Consider the following 11,176-nt stretch of genomic DNA (forward strand, 5'->3'; position numbering starts at 1 on the left):
ATGTAATGCATCTTTCTGCATGAAATTCCATATTTCTTTTCTTTTTTTATTTCAGCTTTGAAAGATAGAGGGATTAATCTCTAAAGAACAAAGATATGAGCTTTCTTCCTACTTCTGACACAAGCATTCCATTGATATTCAGAAATATTTGCCTCGTATTTACAGAACCATCCACCACTAAATTTGAAATACGTAAAATGTGACTGAATAAGAACTGAAGCAATTTTGACAACACACCTTTAGGAACACCTTAGGGGATGTCAGAAAAAAAAAAAAAAAAGGGGGAACTTTCTTCTTTCAAGGTATGAGGCTTTATATTCTGTGTTTGTTCCCCTATTTGCCAGTTCAGGCCAATATGAACTTCCACACCATAACCAAACCCACGCAGGTGATGAGGCAAGCCTGGATCCAAAGGTGTTCTGCAATCTCTGCTCCATCTGGCCACTTGGTGGTGCAGAATAATAAGATATATTTCTCTACGTGCTGGTGAGGAGCAGAGCAGGGATCCTGAACCTCTCCCTCAGCCCATCTCCAGGCATGCACAGGACTTGTAAGAGCAGAGTCAAAGGCAGCTTTTGGTGCGTGACGGCTGCTGACACCAACAGCCCGTGCCCAGCCAAATCCTTTGCAGCAGCCACGCAGGTCTGTGACAGGAAAATGGATGGTGAGGGTATAGAAACAGGCAGAATTTTCTGGAACGCACCAAAGTGTTCCACTTCCAAAGAAGACAAGAAATTAGCGTTGTTGCTAAATGTTTATGTGTTCATTTACCGTGGTAAATACTGGGAAATTCATGAGGGCAGGACTCAAGGTCAGTTCCTTAATCCTTGGCTGCTCCCCTTGAGCTGCAGAGAAAGGAGAGAAGCCCAGAAGGGGAGAGGAGGATTTCTCTGCAGATGGCAGAGCCTCAGGAATAATCACAGCCTATGCACATTAGAGTAACTTTCACTCTCCTGTGCTATTCAGCCCTAATTGCTGCTCAAACCAAGAGGCTGATAAATGGCTGAAAATTACCTGTGCCTCTACTTCAAGTGAGCTTACCTGGATCTGCAGTAAGTGGTACTAACAGAGGGCCACAGCCACTGCACTGTGGTGTTGGTCCTGTGCAGACCTCCTGTTTGGAAAGGGTAAGTATAGCTCTGTTTTTTCAGTTCAACAGGAACTTTAATATTCCTATTCAGATCAGCTCCGATGCAGACACCTGGGCATTTAGAGATCTCTAATACAATGGCACTGAGCCTGAGATGTAAGATGCAAAATAAGCTATAGCTCTCTTCTGGATGACCTTGCTTATTTTCTTCTGAGATTAGAAAAAGCAAGTGATGTTTATAACTGAATTAAGCAGAAGGTAGTAATTTTAATGCAATTATGCTGTTTGAAAAGTGTACAAAATAATAATAATTTTTAGATACCTTTGTATATTCTAATTACATGTAACCTCATTACTTTGATGGCATGGAGATATTTTGAAACCATTACATGAGGAGAGATAAACAGAATACTGAACAGGTATGAAATTGCTACTCTCTGGTTTGACTTATGTGTAAACTAGCCCCAAAATGGGGCAAAATGTTGTCAAATGTGCTCAATATTTTGATGTTGCTAATTCCTGCAGAGGACTGACTAGAAGTTCCTTTTGAACATTTCACTAGTGAGCTTTAAATGCATTGAGAAACTGCTATAAAACCCTTCTGTCCTGTCAAACCCTCCCAGACTTGCTGTCTTCGCTGGAGTTTCTGAGTTGTTAGCCCATTGCTAGAAAGCAGAAATAAGTTTCATACGAGGAAAATGGTCCCTGTATTTAGAATAGATTTGTTGTATTTATTATTATCTGTCCCAGCTTTCTGCATAGTATCGAGATTGCTCTGCAATGATTAAAAAATGTTTCTCATTTAATGGCAAGTGCCACTTGAGGACACAGAAGCTGAGCTGAGAGATGCATGGACAAATCAGGAGCCTTTTAAAATGACAGGGGGTGATCAGAAAAACAGCTCCCTAAGCCCACTGAGACTGGGACCTCTGTGGCCTGGTAGGAAAAAAACACTTAGGACGGGTGTGATGGACAGATCCCAGGAGGTGTGGGAGGAACCTGTGCCAGTGTTGGCTGCACGGTGGAGCCTTCTGGGGAAGGGATGGCTGGGATGAGCTGCTGGTAACAGAGATGCAGTGAAACATCCAGAGGGACACGGTCCATGCTTGTTCTGGACTTGCTCTGCTCCCTGAGTTAGGGGCAGACCTTGAGCTGTCAAAGTTTGGGTTTACTTCTGGCAGGGGCTGTGGAAACACTAGAATCTAAGGCTTCCTCTTGCCCCTGATGGGATCCTGTCTGATCAAGCTGCTGTTTGACAGTTTCAGGTGATAAAGAAGAATATGTGTGGCACAGAGATGATGTTTGGTAAATTTTAGACGTGGACTAATATCGTATGATGGTGTCATAAAGGCCGTGTGGGCTTTCCTTTGGGCTTTCCTTTGGGCTTTGACTGATCCCAGCATTGCCAGAGCTGCTTTCCTTGCCCCAGTTAATGAAGGGCTCCCAAAAGTGCTGCACTTCTGAGGATGGAAGTCACAAACCATCAGAGGCTCTTGGACCCTTTCCACATGGGGAAAATCAGATCCAATTTAATTTATTTTCCCATTTCAGTCCTAGTCCTGGGTCATGTGTCCACTTGGCACTAGGTTTTGGGGATCAGTGCTCTGCAGCCCCTGGGTCGGCTCTGAGCCAGCAGCTCCTGGAATAATGGTGTAAAATGAACCCTCCCCAGCTGTGGGAGCACTCCCTGCCCATCCTTGTCCTTGTTGGTGAGCCCTGAGGGATTCACCCAGGTGGGTGGGGGGGTTCTGTTGCTATGACAACAGATTTGTTTGGTTTTCTTACTAGAACCGGATTTTAAAAATTATTTTTTCAGTTTAGAAAAACTGAAACAATTGAGATAGAGACAGAAGAGAAGCTTTCCTGTTTTCCCAAGGGGAGGTGTAGGGAGGATGCACAGGCAGGTAGCACGGTGGCAGGTGTGGGCAGGAGGCAGGCAGCTGGTATCCCCAACCCCAAGGATTTACACATCTTTCCTTAGCACAACTGTGTGCCTCATAAAATAAACCCAGGCATAGAAACAAACCCAAATAATTCACCTTGGTTTCTCACACTACCTTTTCAAGCCTGACTAAAAGGGGACACAGACCTGAACTCTTACAGAGGGCTGAGGTTTACTGTGTGCAGAGCTGGTTTGCTTTGTGGCTGATGGAATTGTATAGATTATATGATTTTTAATTTTTTTTTTCCTAACCAGAATGTCAAAAAGCTGAGTCAGCCATCCCACAGCTATTAAGATCCTAAAACTTCTTTCTCCTTACGGACTGCTTACCCCTACTCTGTACAGTCAGATGAAGATGAGTTGTTTGTTCTGGCAGAGGGACAGACAGTCTGTTTTCCTCTACATGTATACAACTAATTTCAAGTCACTGGTGTTCCAACTGGTGATAAAAGAGCTATCTTAAGCTTTTCACAGAACACAGTGACACTGTTAAATCAGCACAGCATTTTGATTAGCAGAAAGATGAGAACTATACAGCTTAATGAGAAAAAGGGGCAAAATACCTTTTGTACTTGGAGGTTTAGACCTCTAGGTTTAAAGGAAATAGATGCCAGCATTTTTCTGTAAGTTGCACATTTTCACCTTACTGCTGATCCAAGGCTATTCAATGTCAGCAATAGCCTGCACTGTTTGAGTAAGGAAGAAAAATTGCTCTCATGCCTTATTGCTCATCTGTTTAGACCTTTCCTTGTGGATGTGTAGCAAGCAGCTGTGAGAGCACAGCCTCACAGGCTTAGGGACTTGAAAGGACACACAGGCTCTGCTAACTCCTCCTCCAGGAGCTTTGAGGCTCACCTTTTGGTGCATGTTCCTTTCCTAGGGCTCTCATCCTTGGAAGTAGTTCTGTGTTGTATCTGTTCCATCCTTAGAGACAGCACAGACTTCTGAGGTTCTTCTGTGGCACATCCCCTGGCACAGACATGTCCCACATGTCCCTTATCTCCTCTTTCCCTGGGGCAGCTGTCACACAATCATTCAGGTTGGACAGGACCTCTGGGATCATTGAGACCACTTTGTCATGCAGACCATGGCACCGAGTGCCACATCCAGCCATTCCTTGAACACCCAGGAATGGTGTCCTTACGTTACCAGGAAGCTCAGGTTCTCCTTGGCCTTCTCCAAGAGCATTTTCTTGGTTTTAAGACAGAAGTGAGCCCAGGACCCTCTCCTGAACCTTCCATTCTGGTTACTGAGGGTTTTTCTGTGAGAACGTGTCCTTTGGCAGGACACTTCCAGTTGCATGTTGTTGGAGTCTGATCCTATGACTAAATGCCTTCTAATGCCTAAAATTTCCTGGTAATTCCAGAAGAAATTTATACACAACACATTTATGCCCACTTGTTCAAGGACCAAGATGGTCTTTCCACTGAAGTGAGTTTTCTCCCTGCTGAGGTTCAAATCTTCACTGTGTTTGTCCAGAGCAGTCTTCCAACACGAGAGCTACCAAAAGAGGGGAAATATATTTACTAAGTGGCAGCTTAGGGAAAGTAGTTGCAGCACTTTGGAATTGCCTGCAGATGCTGTGACCCCAGAGTGGTGTTTCTGGGAGTGCCTTGCAGTGCCAAATGGCCTTAGGCTGCACTCTGCTTGGGGTATCCCATCCCTGTGCTCTCCCAGAGGGATCCCTGGGCAGCTGACAAAATTCAGAATGCATGCAGATATCACTCTTTACATTAATTCAGACCTCCTTGCATTTAGGCTGCTTCATGTGCTTATTTCTCCTGGTACTGGGCTGTGTGAGTGAAAACTTCACTCAGAGGACTTTGAGAGACCCTTAAATTACAGCTGACCCCTCTCTAACCTCTGCCTTTCTCTGAACCAGCGAATTTGGTCTGGCATGTCTTCAGAGACAAAATCTCAGGGGATCTCAGCTTGATGGGTAGGCTGATTATCTGTGGTGGTTGTGCCAAGCTGAGCTGCTCCCAACCAGCCACTGCTGCTCACACACCCTTGCACTGCTCTGGGAGTGCTTCTGTGCAGTAACTTAAAATCCACATGAGGGGTGAGAAGGCAAGGGATGCCCTTTTCCCAGCAGGAAAAGGAATAGAATGACCAGTTTCTCATTAAAAAAGAGGCAGGCAGAAATAAAGTCTCAAGTTGCATCAAGGGAAATACAGGTTGGATATTAGGAAAAAGATTTTTATGGAAAGAGTGATAAAGTTCTGGAATGGCTGCCTGGGGAGGTGGTGGAGTCACCATCCCTGGATGTGTTTAAAACAAGCCTGATGTGGCACTGGGTGCCAGGGTTTAGTTGAGGTGTTGGGGCTGGGTTGGGCTCAAGGATCTTGAAAGTCTCTTCCAGCCCCTGTGAATTCTGTGAATAATGGCTTATGCTAACAATGCCCAGGTTTGTATTTTCAGAAGTGTAACTGAGTGTCCCCGTGGCAGGGGCTGTCTGTGATGAGCAGAGCACACTCTGCACCATGAGCAGGGTTTGCCTGAGCCCAGTGACTCCAGAGAGATGACAGAAGTGGTGCTAAGCTTAGTTTAACACAATCTGCAGAAGCAGCTCTGCACAGTTGCTATAACACTATGTTAAACTAGGCTAAACTCTGAGTACTGCTACAGTCACTGCTTTTGGAACCATGCTGGAGCCAGTCTGTCAGAATGTTCCTCTCCTTTACAAAATACATAATCTCGTTGAAAATCATCTAGTTTCCTGAAAGCTACTCAATGTGGGGAAAAAAGGCTGACAGTGTTCCCTCCTGCCTGCTGATGTAGTAAATTTACTGATTCCTTATCTGCAGTGACACCAACCACAAATGTATATTCATTTTTGAAATCATATTTATGAACAGCTTCTCTGTTTATATCGTCTTCTCAAATATGCCCATGTATTTGTATTTTTCAAGAAAGTTCAGCCTTTGAAAGCATATTTTGAAAAAAAAATATTATTGTTACTATTTTTAAACATCTTCAACCTGACTTAAAGGGAAGACCTGCCTTTCCTTCCCAGCACCCCAAACAAATTCCCTTTTTCACTTCATCTCTTGGGATACTGGAGGATTTGGGGGTTTGGAAGTATCCCAGGCAGGATTCCTCACCTATCACAAACCAACATATGGTCCTAACAGAGCTCTGAAACACCTGGCTGAGCAGTGAACCTCATCTGCTGATAATTCAGTAGATGACAACTTCTGTCTGAATCAGCACATCAACAAGATTTCAGGAAGAAGGGATAGTTCCCAGATCTCCTTTTACATCTCACTGATAACAGTCACAACACTTTCTTTTTCAACAAAATATTTCTATTTCTTAGCTTGGAAACAGCTTTGTCTGAATAGTGAGTTGTGTTTTGAGATTAAAGAACAAAGGTTGGGTGGGTTTATGGTCAGGGGAAATATACCAGATGTATCTGAAATCGCATTTCTTAAGAAGTTTAGAAAATCTGTTTTGTTTCTTGCTTTGGGGGGGGGGGTGATTTCTTCTGCCTGTACTGTCGAATGAAAGCCAGGGGAGATTACTTTGACATAATCTCTGTGTGTGTCCTGCTGAAGGAAAAGTGCTTGTCCTGGAGTCTTTGGCAGAAGTCCCACATGGAGAATTGAAGTTCATCTTCCCAAATCCTGTCTGCAAGTCTGCTTGTCTGTTGGATAAAGTCTTCTTCCACTCCCTGTGCTGTTTTGCTGCTGTTTTAGTGGCTTCAGAGCTGCACCACCAGCATCCATCTTAAAGGATGAGCAAAGTGACCCTTTCAGTCTCTTGCCTAATTCACACTGGCAGCTCTGCCATTAGTTACCTAATGATTTGTGAAATATTTTGTGATATACCTTGTGGTCTTCAGCTGAAAGTCCCTTGTAAGTGTCTAATGTTAGCAGTAATGGTGATACATAGCAAGTCACTGTTGCTTTTCCTCATGCATTTCTCTTTCATTTAAGCATCTTAGGTGGTTAAAAACTTGTGTTGCACGGTGAAACTTTGAGGGTTTTTTTGGCAGCATCAGTGGAACCACACAAGCAGAGCTTCCTCTTGCAGGCTTTCCTCCTGCCAGCAGTTCCCATTCACACCAGCAATCTCTTCAGCTGCACACAGGCTAAATTTTGCAGCATACCACAGTGTACCCTGAGATCTTGATTGTTTTTTTCTCTCTCTTTTTTTTTTTTTTTTTTTTTCTCTCTCCCCACCCTCCATTTGGAGCACATCTGAGCTTCTCCCCAGGGTTTCAGGGAAATCAGGGAGAGGAAGGTGCTTGTGTGGGTGTAACTTTTATCCAGCACAGCTCTGGGACCTGATCAGGGCTCACACCAGTGCCCAGGAATGAGTGAATGCTCCTACAAGCATTTGCCTAATCACAACTAGGGATGCAATTAGGATTATTCATGTTATGACGACCAGGAGGACTGGATCATGTGCACAAAGCCAGCCCAAAAACCCCCACTGATTCTGGAAATGCCTGGATCTAAGATGACAGCCTTACTACTGAGAGCTGGAATGAAAGGGATGGAGAGAATCCATTCAAGAGCCACAAGCAGTGTGATTTGCAGCTTCAGAATCTCTCTATAAGCACCAAGAGCAAGCAGCTTGGTGTAGGTGATTCTGGAGAGAGGCTGGGTTCAGAATAATGTTCAAGAAACAAATAAGTTAAAATTTCTCTTTATTAAATCATTAAAAGCTCCTGATATTCACAGTTTAAGACACATACAGTACGTACTTATTCTATACAACTCTAAAATGATTAAAAGCTTCTGATATTCACAATTTAAGGCACATACTGCATGTACTTATTCTATACAGCTCCACACTGTCTCAAATGCAATATGGGCCCTTTCTCTTGACAGCTGTGCCATAGGCACAAGCATTATTCAAATTTTTATTTGGGTTATATTATAAATGCAATTTCATTCGGGTTTTTGGTATTGCTCTAGGGGGAAAAAAAATCCTGTGGTAATATTTTATATTGCTTTTAGCTTGTAGTAATCAAAACTGCTTCAGCACAACTTGATGTTAAGCCCTGCCTCTGCAAACATGAGTGGCAGGTGCCTGACCCATCTACCTGGAGAAACTGCATCTGGAATGTATTTAATGTTAACTTGGAAGACTCTGAAACACTTTCTGCACAAGTGATAGGTTCTACGTGGGTGGACTTTGGCATGTTTCTTAGACCTTAACTTTAATAGATGCAGTTCCAGGTGTAACAAATTACAGGCTTTAAGTCAATATCAGAAAAGATGAAAGGATAAAAATAGAAGCTCAGCAGTTAGATTGGCAGGCAGGGTGGCCTTTTGATGGGAGCAAGGGGAGGGCAGGAGTGACAGCTCCTTCTACATCCAATTAGTTCCACCTGTGAGATCTCCAAGAAGGGACTGGATTCTCAGGTCAGCACCACTTCTGGTCCTTGGAAAAAAGCTAAACAGATGGTGTTCTAACATGCAAAGTTTAGTATTTTTCATTTCATACATGCTTTAAAGAGTATTTAATGATAGATTAGGGTTCAGCAAAGAGATGAACACTACATTGTGATACAATGAAAGCTTGCAAACCAGCTCTTGTTTCCTCATTGAGAGTTTTGGATATCATGGTAACATAAAAACTACTGCCTTTCTGATTTCAGTATATTGATAATCACAGACCTAATCCTTTTCCTAACCAAACCATCATTCATACTCCTGAAATTATGATGTAAATACAGATGCAAACACATTCAGTTATGAATTCTCATTTATGAGAACACACAGAGCATTTTAGAAGACCAACACCTGTATCTTCTCTGTGTATTCAACACTTGTGACCTACATGCCTGTGGCCTTCAGTGGAGCTTTTAGAATAAGTTAAAACCTGAAAGTACCTCCAAAATGCAACAGACCTGTGAACCAAATTAACTCTGCAGGTTTTCTCCAAGGCACACAGGAGAAGGCCTGGAGCTCTGAATGGTTGCATTTGCATTTGCCAGTAGTTGGAGAAATAAGGATATTTCTGTTTTGGCACAGTAAACTCTGTCTGAGCAGAGCTGCTCTGTGTCTTGGAGATTCAGTCCTTCTGAAGACCACCCTAATCTGCTGTAGCATCTCAGAATTGTGCTTTCAACATGTGAAAAAGATGCTCAGAAAACTGTATGGAGAGAAAGCATCACCCTGCAGGAGCTGGGGAGAAGGCGTGTGTGTGGAAAACCAGTGACAAATGATCTCATAACTTCAGGCATTACTGGAGGAAGCACAGAACTTAGTGACTGGGGGCACATCTGAACACTCCACTAATATACAATGCAAGAAACAGCACAGGATGTTAAAAATTAGTTGCTCTTAATGAGGGAATGAATCACTCTCAGCAGTAATGAAAAGAGAATTGCCAGCAGCAAGTACTGCAGCTCTCAGCCAAATATGGTTTAGATGCGAGGTTTGGGCAATATTGATGGTCACCAAATCAAAATGACCAAAACATCAAATAATCTCTGCATTTAATAACTTGGCCAAACCAGTAATACTTTATGTAGATGACAACTGGTACTTCTGCAAGCTGTTTCAAAGGAGATTATTGCTGCTGTAAACTGTAGTCACCACTTGATAATGATAATATTGATTTTTTTTTTTTTTTTTAAATTTTACCCCTCCTTTTCAAGTTATGGCTTCTACCACAGCTAAGAAATAGCACTATGAGGGGAAAAATTAAAAAATCAATGATTCTCTGGTAGTTAGCAACACATTTTCTGTAAGACTTTGAGCAGGATGTGCTGGTATAGGCTTATTATAAATATAGAACTGTGGCAGATTTTCATAGGATTAGATATCAGCTCTCCATTTTTCCATCTTTATTTTTTTTAACTTGTCTCAAAGAGATCAACTGCTTCTCTCAATCTATAAATTCTATACTCAAAAATAATATAGCATGCCCTAATAGCTTGAGCAAACAGCAGAAGGTTACCTTTGACTCCTGGTGCTAGGATTGATTTTGCTACACTCTCTGAAGCCTATGGACTAGAAATAATTTCTGCTGTGTTCCTACTTTCCCACAAAGTAGCCCTTTGCTGTGCTGAGGCTGCTCCAGCCCAGTGGCCTTTGTGCAGAGCAGGGCTCATGCCAGGTGTGCACTAAAACTGTGAGGAGCTGCCACTTTGTTTTTTAACTCTGACTCTGATGTGCTTCAAGTGATTTTGGTGAAAAGGCAAAAAAAAGGGAAAAAAAAAAAAAAAGAATGGAAAGAGGAAGCAAAGGATTGTACAAACAAAGGTTAAGAGGAAAACCCTAATTCCAGGAAGTTTTCCTTCAAATAGGAGCAGATGGTGGACCCATCTGGCCAGGCAGAAATATGCCAGGCTGGGCATACTGAGAATGGGCCCATGCTCCAAGATCCACCTCCAGCCATGAGCATCTTGATACTAGGCTGGTTAATCCAGTAATTAATTAGGAGGGCTGAGTTTCAAGAGTGAGGCTCAAAAGGAGAATTGGGAAAGGAAGAAGGTGGTGGACACAGTGGTTGCAGCACAGTCAGGACAATGTCTATATGAGATTTGTGCCATGAGCAGAAGCATCTTTGTTCTTTTTATTTGTGTGCCTTTCATGGGAGCTTCATGTTTAAAAAAAAAAAAAAAGTATTTTCAACAGAAAACATCTGGAAATGCTCTGAAAAGCTCTTATTTTGCACTGAGAAACTTTAATCGGCAAAACTGCAAATAAAGTCACTACATCTGAAGATTAAAACTTGTGTTCTTGCCAGGTTTTGCCCTCATCTGTCAAATGACTGGGCTAAAGTAAACTTGAAATAGATTTTCATTTATTTTTCATCTTCACTGTAATCCAAAGACTGCCCTGTTAAAAGCCTTTCGTAAATCATTTGGTCAGTTTTTCTCAACAAAGCAGTCTTTAAGTAATGCTGTATATCAGCCTTTTTTTTTTGAGGTTTTCATTTTTTCATCTTGACAGCTTCTCTTAAAAATAATACAGGGTTTGTCCTATTATCTTTTTTCAAACTGTGAGGAGAAGGGAAGAAGGCTTCAACTCCCTCCCCACCACAGCAATTGGAGTATGCAAATCAAAGACACATCACTCTGCAGTTTTCTTTCCAAGTTTTCCTTTCAATCTCACTGCCCAGTGTTATGAGAACAGGTGTGTCAAGAAACCTGGATTGCTACATCAACTGGAGGCTGGAAA

This window comes from Vidua macroura, chromosome 10 (assembly GCF_024509145.1).
Source record: "Vidua macroura isolate BioBank_ID:100142 chromosome 10, ASM2450914v1, whole genome shotgun sequence".
Lineage (NCBI taxonomy): Eukaryota > Metazoa > Chordata > Aves > Passeriformes > Viduidae > Vidua > Vidua macroura.